General features: G+C 36.6%; 1 long non-coding RNA gene across 1 annotated transcript; it reads left to right on the top strand.

The window, feature by feature from the left end:
* Nucleotides 1-3766: 3766 nt before the first annotated feature.
* On the top strand, nucleotides 3767-4357 carry LOC135675016 (uncharacterized). The gene is made up of 2 exons (XR_010513797.1): nucleotides 3767-3998; nucleotides 4079-4357. It is a non-coding gene; the product is annotated as an uncharacterized LOC135675016 (long non-coding RNA).
* Nucleotides 4358-10225: the final 5868 nt, after the last annotated feature.

Genomic DNA, 10225 nt, shown 5'->3' with positions numbered 1-10225 from the left:
TCCTGCTCGGCGACCACCGTCGCCGTTGCTCCCCGGCCAGCGCCCACCGCTGCCGTTGTGCCATGGCCAGCAATCTTCTCACCTCGCCTCCTCGCCGCCCGCATCTCGCTCTAGCGAGAAGGGCCGCGGTTGCCATTTCCCAGCCATCGGACCACCCATCGCCGCTTCTACCGTCAACGACGCTGCCCTAGCCGCACCGCCATCGCTGCCTTCCCTTGGTTGCCGCTTCGGCCGTGCGATCTGTCGGCGTCGCTGTTTCTGTGGTGTGATAGAAATAGAGCAGCTGCCGATCCCTCTATTGTCGCAGGCGCCGGTTGCCTCTACCGCCGGCGCTGTTTCTCGGCCACTTCAACGCCACCCCTCTCCTTCGTTGCCGAGCCACCATCGCTGCTAGGCACCGTGCGACGACCACCGCATGCCTCCCAGCGGCCGATCCCCCTTGCTCTGCATCTTTTGTAACCGAAACAAGGCAATCATGACAACTCACATATGCTACCCTTGTTTCCAGCCGCCGCCGTCGCCTCGAGCGCCATCGCCGTCGCCTTCCAGCCGCTGCTCCCTTGTGCGACGACCGCCGCTCGCCTCCCAGCCGCTGCTCCCGCTCGCTTCCCAGCCACTGCTTCCCCATGCTCTGCATTGGTGGTGACCGAAATAGGGCAGTTACCACCGTCGCAGTCGCGGGTCCCCTTGCTACCGCAGTCGCGGATCCCCTTGCTGTTGTGAACGCCGGTTGCCACCACCGTCGCCACTGCTGCCCAGACAGTGACGACGCCGCTCGCCGCCCAGCCTACCATGACCCTCGCTGCCTCCTTCTCCATCGCCGCCGCTGCGCTCCGGCCAGCAATGACTGCTGCTGCCAGCCACCGCAGCCTTCACCTCAACCCCCTCGATCTGCACCATTGCTGTAGCCCCCTTGCTCTGCATCATTATCGCAGCCACCGGTTGCCACCACTGCAGCCTCAACCCCGGCCGCTTCAACGCCACCTCCCTCTTGTTCTTCCTCCGCTGCTGTAGTTGTCGGTTGCCATCACCGCAGCCTCAACACGGCTGCTCGGCGATTGCTTCCTTGGGTCACAACAGTCGCAACCGTCGCCTTTCAGCCTTGGTGCTCTCATCTCACGCAGTGACACAAACACAGGGTAGCTACTCTTCCTCTAACGCAGCGACCGCAGCACTGCTCTTGGCATCCACCTCCTCGGCAACTTCGCATCGATAGTGTTGATGCTCTTGACCGATACCAAAAACAGGAGTTGAGATTACAGATTTGCAGTCTTACGCAATGACCACTGACAACTCGGTGAAAGCACAAATGGAAGCATTGGAAATCAGAATTGAGAACTGACTGCAAGAAACACTTAATGATTTCAAAAAGAGCCTACTGGAGAGCCTCAGCAAATTTCAACAAAATGGTGGCTCAAGTTCTACGTTGCACAGATATGAAAATATAGGAAAAGAGCTCTAAGATTGTGACACAAATTACTCACACATGAAGATGGAATTTTCGAGATGGAAAGATGGAGATCCGACCAATTGGATCTCTAAGGCAGAAAATTTTTTCCGTTTTCACAGAACTCTTGAAGAATCCAAGGTAGAAGTGGCCTCAATCCAGCTCAAGGGAGATGCACTCTAGTGGTACGTTTGGTATGAAACTTTCCACGGAGTTCCTTCGTGGGAGCAGTTCAAAAGAGGGCTTCTTGTTCGCTTTGGCCTATCCAAATATGAGAATGTTGATTGCCAGCTCGCCAAAATTCATCAAACTTCTATAGTGTTAAAATATCAGAGTAGGTTTGAAAGATTGTCAAATCAAGCTAGAGATTGGTCGGACCGACAACTTCTGGATACATTTATTGAAGGGCTTATTCCAGAGATCCGGTGTGAAGTTAAGGCTCGTCAACCCCGTACTATGATAGCTGCGATCTCATTTGCAAATCTACATGAGAAAAAAATTAGCAAGGAAAGATCAGCAAGGGGTTTGTATTATGATGAAAAATGGAGTATGGAGCACCGATGTTAACAAGGACAACTTCTGATGATTGAACCAATTGGAGAGGAACCAAAAGCTAAGAATGTGGACTCTGATCATGAAGGTATAAATTCTAATGAAGATGTTGGACCCACCATACATACAATGCATGCATTAACCGACTACTCTAACCCGCAAACTATGGAAGTTGGCAAAACTTTGGAACATTAGCCTGTTATAGTTTTGATTGATACCGGTAGCACTAACAATTTTATGAACAGTGAGATTGTTGACCGATTGACCCACCATATTGAAGACTATGATAGATTCGAAGTAAAGATCGTTGATGGACGAATTTTCACTTGTGATAGCAAAGATTCAAAGATAAAATTGATTATACAGGGCCAGAAGTTTCATGCAACGATTACTACACTAAAAGACCGACCTGTTGCTAACACTATAAAAAAGTGGAGACCATACTTACTTGATCAACGGGTTATGATGCGTTGCAGATAGTCTATGGCTAAAGTGCTGAAAGAGAAGCTCCCTGAGATTATTGCTGCTCAGCCTTGAGGACAAAGCTGATTTGAAGGGGGAGGAACTGTTAGGACCCTTTTTCTGAGCTTTTGAATAATGTTTATTAAGTCTGTTTAGTCCAATTGTTTATTGAGTCGGTTTGGTTCAATTAGAGTCAAGTAGAGATTTATTTAATATTTATTTATTATTAGAGTTCAAGTCCTGATGGACTCTGGGTGGAACTCTATAAATAGGGATGTAACTACTTTTTTTCAGTAATTTATGAAAAACACTATTCTGTCTTTTGATCCCCTCGAAGCGATCAAGGAGGTCGATCCCCTCGAAGTGATCATTATCATTCCCTTTTCTCCTATTTCTTCCACGATAAAATCTTAGGGTCTTATTAATTGGTATCAGAGCGACGATAAGACTTTAGGGTCTTATCAGTAACCTATTATGTCATTCACAACTATTACGCTCTAAAAGATCATACATTATGTAGTAAACCAATTAATCTAAAAAAATTAGAAAATATTCACATGTCCAAGGTGAAAATTAATAAAAATATTAGAATACTAATTAACATGAATAAAAATTAAGAGTATTAGATTATTTATGTGTATATATATATATATATATATATATATATATATATATATATATATATATATATATATATATATATATATATATATATATATATATATATATATATATATATATATATATATATATATATATATAAGTTTCTGGATTGAATTGACGTTTAAATTGATACTTATTAATCATGACTAGTTTTACTTAAACTCATCAATCTTTGAATTCTAACATTAGATAAGATTGGATATCCTATATCATGAAAGGATGTGACTGATCCATTCACTTCATACAAATCAAATCCAATGTTGATGCATTGGCGTTCCTCACTTGCTATAGGCAGGTGATCCGAACTAGTCAAATATAGTCGATTCCGGTCAGGTCTGACCTGTGGTTAAGTGGGAATAAATAGAACTGCTGCTTTGTGAGGTAGAGGTTGGACCAGTAGTTGTCGCACCATAGAAAGCCGAAGTGGGTTGGTCTAACAGTCAAACACCTACTCTTCCCTCCATATCCGATGTCATAACCTAATGTGGATCTCTAAATTTTGCTTATGATGTTATCGATCGATTGTTTTGAGGAAGGAAGGAAGAGCAGTTGGCGACCTGCAGTTGAGACCGAAAGGTTAGCAGCAGGTCAGCTCCATGGCTTTCTTTATAAAAGCCTTGTGTGCTGTTGCATACCGCATTCACTATCTCCTTCCTCTCTCTCTCTCTGAATATATTACTGTTCCAAGTCTGTTTTCTTACATGGGTCCTGGTGGGCCTGGAGGACCTGGTGGGCCCGGGGGACCTGGTGGCCCTGGAGGACCATTCGGCCCTGGCCCAGGCTGGGGACCACTTCCTGGGGGCCCCGCCGGGTGGGGCCCTGGGCCTGGAGGGCCATTCTGGGGACCTGGCTTTGGTGGTTTCTTCCCCTCGTGGTCAGTTCCTCCTCGTCCGAGTCGTAAAATGTTTAAAACTCCATGTTGCGTTACTGATAAGCATCATGCTGTGCTTGCAGTTTATACTTCCTCTGCTGCTGCTGCCTGCTTCAGGAGTGCTGCGGGCCCTTTTTCGGTGGCCCCCGGGGCCCTCCTGGTCCACCGGGACCTCCCTTTTGAGGATGCTCATCGACTCCTCGGAATCGGATGAATGATGAACTCTCTCTCTCTCTCTCTCTCTATTTATATACGTATGTGTGAATGAAAGGGTTTAATCTTAATGTGCCACATGTTGAGATCAAATTACCTGACGCTTGGTGTGTAGAAGAATGAATGAAATTTCATGCGTGGTTGTTGCATTATTGCTTCGTAATAATCAGCTGAGATAGAAAAAATCATTGTCTTGGATCAATGCAGTACTTGAGACACAGCATCAAGTTCATATATTAGCTACCTATCGAATCCATCATAGATAATTGTAGCACAGTAGTAACATATTAGGAAACCTCAGAAATTTTGACAGAAGATAAGCTTTTTTTGCCTTGAGAGGAAAAGTTGAAAGAGCTTCATGGACAATTCTACATATCATCATGCTAGATACTAGATACTAGATAAAAAGACCAAGAGTTCCACAAGTATATGAACATTGAATCATTATATTATTGCATGCCAAATTGCATAAATAAAAAAATTATCACATAACTAGTACTGTATCTGATGAGAATACTACACACCATTTTATGTACATCATGCTTTCGACTTGTACGTGACACATAGCAGAAATTGTATCAACTCGACCGACATGGAAAATTATGAGCACAATGACGATTTATTGGTATCCTTCATTCATACAGAGATACATGGAAGCTTTCATCAAGTCGGGAGACTGCATTATATACCAACAGGTAATCAAGTTAGGCCATAGGCAGCAGCACAAACTAGTATAACAATAAATCAATTAGACATCAATTGTGAACAAAAAAAAAAAAAAAAAAACACAGATCCTCATATCATTTTCCAAAGAGAGAGAAGCAAGTGGTTATATGACAAATAATCTCACTGTGATTATAGAGCCCAGAGGACTTCAATAATCAGTATATATATATATATATATATATATATATATATATATATCTTACAGCGACGACAATTGGAGCTAGTGGTCCAAGATGCATTAGGAGAAGATCACCGATGAGGAGCAACTGGTGGGTGATCATGCGCGTGCCGTGCCACGATGGCCGTAGGCATCGTGCAAATCCCACACCGTGGTAGTGATAGTGTGTTGGAAAAATATGACAAAGAAGATGATGAAAACACTATGGAAACAAATAACAAATGCAAGATTATGGAAACAAATAACAAATACAAGATTAAGAATACTATAGGAAATATATTTAGGCTTGAAACGTGTATAAATACTTTATTAAAAATGATATTTGTACCATCTTCTTAATAAGATTGCTATAGGTTTGATGTAAATAGTTTTAGTGGATATGACAAGCTTTTAGAAGATTTGTATTGAGCAAACAATAAAGAATCTTCAAAGAGGAATTAGAAAATATCTAATTCAATCACTTGAAGAGTTATCAAGAAAATGAAAGAGATGTGTTCATAATTTACTCTCAAATACCTATTTATAGATATTTTCACAAAAGATACCACCTTTGAAAAATAACTACCAAAATAACTACAAAAGAAATCATCTTTTCAAATAAATATTTAAAAAAAAATTATTTTTTTAATTTAAATAATTTATAACAATCCCCACTTATTTAAATTTAAAATTTTCTTCAAGTGATTAAATATTATTTATAAATAAAATAATATATCTTTCGATTTGAATATTACCTTAGTGTAAGTCGAAATCCCAAATAATATAAAAGCTTTGAATTTGTTATTTCAAATGATAACACCAGTGATACCACACAGATAGATACAATATTCTTGTCTTCCTTATAAATTCTCGCTTAGCCCTAATATGGCCTTAGGCTCATCCAAATTCATGAACTTTTATGAGAGAAACTCTAACTCTCAATCAAAGTAGCACCACTTTGAAGTTCATATAGGTGAAGTTCTTATAGTATCTTTGTCACTCTTTGAGATACTTATTCTAACTTGACTGAACTTTATTAAGAGTATGATTAACTCAACTCTCATTCAGTGACAACCAGCACTTTAATATCTTTAGATGAGACTCGTAAAATATTTGAAAGTGCTGAACCACTCCACATGTCAATGGCTTGTTATTACCCTTTGAACTCTTTATTACTCATTTTATAATATTAAGTAGGGTTGCTATCATTGATAGATCTTTTATTCAAGGAGTTTTAGCCCCATCCATTTTGATATTGATCTTACAACTTCTCTCGTAAGAGATTTGGTGAACGGATAAGCCAAATTCACTAAATGTGAGTGAAATAATTCTACTTTTGATTAATTTTCTCACATAAGCATGCCTAAGACTTATGTGTCTTGATTTTCCATTATATATTTCACTAAATGCACGAGCTAAAGTGGCTTGACTATCACAAAGTATAGAAATTGAATTCACACTCTTAGAAGTCAATGAAATTTCTAATAGAAAGTCCCTCAACCATTCAGCCTCCTTTCTTGCTTTTGCTAGAGCAACAAATTCTGATTCCATAGTTGAGTGAGTTATACATGTTTGTTTCTTGTTTTTCCAAGAAATTACAACACCTCCCAAGGTGAACACCCAACTAGTAGTGGATTTGTTATCTCTGAAACTCGATATCCAACTTGCGTCGATATATCCTTCTAAAATAGCAGAAAATTTTGAGTATTGTAGACCATAATCTTTGGTTCATTTAAGGTACCCAAGAACTTTTTCGATAGCCTTCCAATGCTCTACATTTGGATTGCTAGTAAATCTACTTAATTTACTAACTACAAATGCTATATTAAGTCTTGTATACTCATCGCATACATAAGACTTCCTATAGCACTTGAATATTCTAATTGAGTAATTGTTCTTCTAATATTCTTGACTAATTTGATACTTGGGTCAAATGAGGTATTTGCTTCTTTGATTTTTAAGTGATTGAATTTCTTCAGTATTTTCTCTATGTAATGAGTTTGACTCAAAACATATCCCCCCACTATTTTTTTTACCTTGATACCTAGTATGGTATCTAACTTGCTCAATATCTTTCATCTTAAATGTTGAAGATAGAAACCTCTTTGTTTCTACAATACCTTTCATGTCGTTGCTCACTATTAGCATATCATCAACATAAAGGTAAACTATTACCATATAGTCATCATAAGTTTTGAGATAAACATATTTATCTACAACATTATGAACAAATACATTATAAAGAATTGTTGCATCAAATTTCTCATGCGACTATTTTGAAGCCTACTTTAAACCATACAATGACTTAATAAGTTTACACACTTTATGCTTCTTTCCCAGTAGAACAAAACCTTCAGGTTGTTCCATATATACCTCCTTATCGAGGTTTCCATTTAGAAATATCGTTTTGACATCCATTTGATGAACATAAAGATCAAAAATTGATGTTAAAGCAAAAATAATTCTAATAGATGTGATCCTAGCCATAGGACTATATGTGTCAAAATAATATATTCCTTCCTTTTTGTTGAAATCATTTAGCAACTAACCTTATTTTGAATGTTTGAAAAGTACCATTTGTATGATACTTCATACAAAATATCCATTTACAACTAATAAGTTTAGAGGCAAAAGGTAAATCAACAAGTTCCCGAAATGTGATTTAACATAATAGAATCCATCTCATCATTAATTGCATCTTTCCAAAAAGTAGTATCATAAGAAGTCATAGCTTTTTTAAACGTTTTAGGACCATCTTCCACGGGTAAAACAAGAGGAATTATTTTCAAGACTCTCTCATTAGTTTCTTCTATAAGGTAAAAGAAAATATTTTGAGAATCAATCTCATCCGATCTTAATGTTTTTGTTTTTCGTATACGAATACTTCTCATTAATTCATGATATTGCTCTCCAACCTCTTATGAACTTGATTGATGTCCAATTAAAGGAATATTAAGTTGTTCACCAACCTTTTGAGATATCTCCATTGGTGACTCTTCACTAGTTGGAGAATGAACATTATTACTTGAAGTCATTAAGTGTTCAAAGAACTCCATATCTCAAAATTCTATTATAATATTAGACTCCAAACTAATAAGTCTATAAGCTTTGCTAATTGAGGCATAGCCTATAAATGCACATTTGATTCCTTTAGGTCTCAACTTTATCTTTGAGGACCATTATTCTTATAATATATAAGACACACCTACACTTTAAAATAACCAATATTAGGTTGCCTTCCTATCTATAACTTATATAGAGAGATCTTATTTTTTTTAGAGGGAATTGTATTTAAAATTTGACATGCAACCAATAAAGCTTATTCCCATAAATTATAAGATAATTTAGTATGCAACAACATACCATTAATCATCTCTAGATAAGTTCTATTTTTTCTTTCTACTAATCTATTTTGCTTTGTTGTTCTAGGTGCTGAAAATTCAGGAATTATGCCTTGTTCACAAAATAAGTTAAATTCATTAGGAAAGTATTCTCCTCCTCTACTACTTCTTAAAATTTTAATTTTCTTGCATAATTGATTTTCAACTTACGCTTTATATGCCTTAAAAGCATCATTTTTATGTTTCAATAAGTAAACATATGTGAACCTAGATATATCATCGATAAAAGTAATGAAATATCTATTGCCTCGTCTTGGTAATATGTCATTTAATTCACATATATTAGAATATATTAAGTATAATAAATTAGTATACCTTTCAACACTTTTGAAGGGTTTCTTCATCATCTTTTATTTAACACAAATTTTATATTTATTAAGATAATCAAAATGATAATTTATTAAGCACGAATATAAAAGTCCTTAAAAATAAGAATCAAAGAATAAAAATAAATATAAAAAGAAGAAAGAACTTAATGTGACTTGGGAAGAAACGAGTGCATTCGAAGATGAGGAGTAAACTGTTGAAGACGAAGTGGCGAACTTCACTTTGATGGCTCTCGACAATAAGGTAAATGACTCAACCAAAATGTCATTACCTTATAATGAATTATTTGATGCATTCAATGATTTGTATAATGAATTTAAATTAGTTGGTAAGAATTTTAAATTACTAAAAAAAATAATGCTTCTCTTGCTAGTAAATTTTAAAAATAAAAAATAAGCATAATAATTGCATGTTAACTCCTTGCACTAAGTGTGAAGAGTTAAACTCATACAAAAAGAAAATTTTGCTATTACAATAAATGTTAGATAAATTTAAAATATGTAGCAAATATTTAAACATGATTCTTGTAAATAAGAGTCATGTTCGTAGATAGAAAAGAATCAGCTTTGTGAGTAACACTCAACAAAAGCTAACAATTTTTGTTAAAGTACCCACATTATATATTTCCCATGAAAATAGATGTAATTTTTGTGGTAGGTGTGGACATTTTGGATATAAATGTCCATTCAAGAAGTATGACTTATATAAATTAGTTTGGGTTCCTAAAGGAACCATAAATGATCATATGCCAAAAATCAAGATAGATAGATCTAACCATGAGGGACCCAAAGCCAAATGGGTACCTAAAGGAAACTCACATTTCGTGTAGAAATATCTACAATCGAAAACTATGAGCAAAATCTTGATAGTGGATGCTCAAGGCTTATAACCGAGATCCAACACAAAACTCACTAGCCGAAACAAAATGATTTTGAAAATACTTTATGTTTAATGAAATTATGCTTGATGATTTAATGATTTAATTATGCATAATGATTTGAAGTCATGATGATTTTTATGATTTATGGCTTATTGGACTTGATGATTTTTGTGATAATTTTCTATTTTTTTTAAACGATGATGCATTTTTTGATTTGGGTTAAAAAACTTGGGCATGCTTATATGAAATCAAATCACTTAAATTGAAACAAAAAGGGGTAGAATGTATTTTTTTCTTGAAAATATCTCTAAAGCTTTTCAATTTTTCAATAAGTGATTCTTAGTGATGAATCCATTTTGTATTATCTCTTGAATTAAGAAAGTGATTTTGATGATTTGAATTTGAATAAATTTTTATCCAAATTATGATCTTGATTCCTTGACATATATAACTTGAGAATTTTTTTATGAATCAAGATCTCTCATTTGATCTCTTATGTTTCTTTTATCATTTATTAAAGAGAATA

Source organism: Musa acuminata, chromosome BXJ1-5 (genome assembly GCF_036884655.1).
Source record: "Musa acuminata AAA Group cultivar baxijiao chromosome BXJ1-5, Cavendish_Baxijiao_AAA, whole genome shotgun sequence".
Classification (NCBI taxonomy): Eukaryota; Viridiplantae; Streptophyta; class Magnoliopsida; order Zingiberales; family Musaceae; genus Musa; species Musa acuminata.
This window is presented reverse-complemented; position numbering and strand designations above follow the sequence as displayed.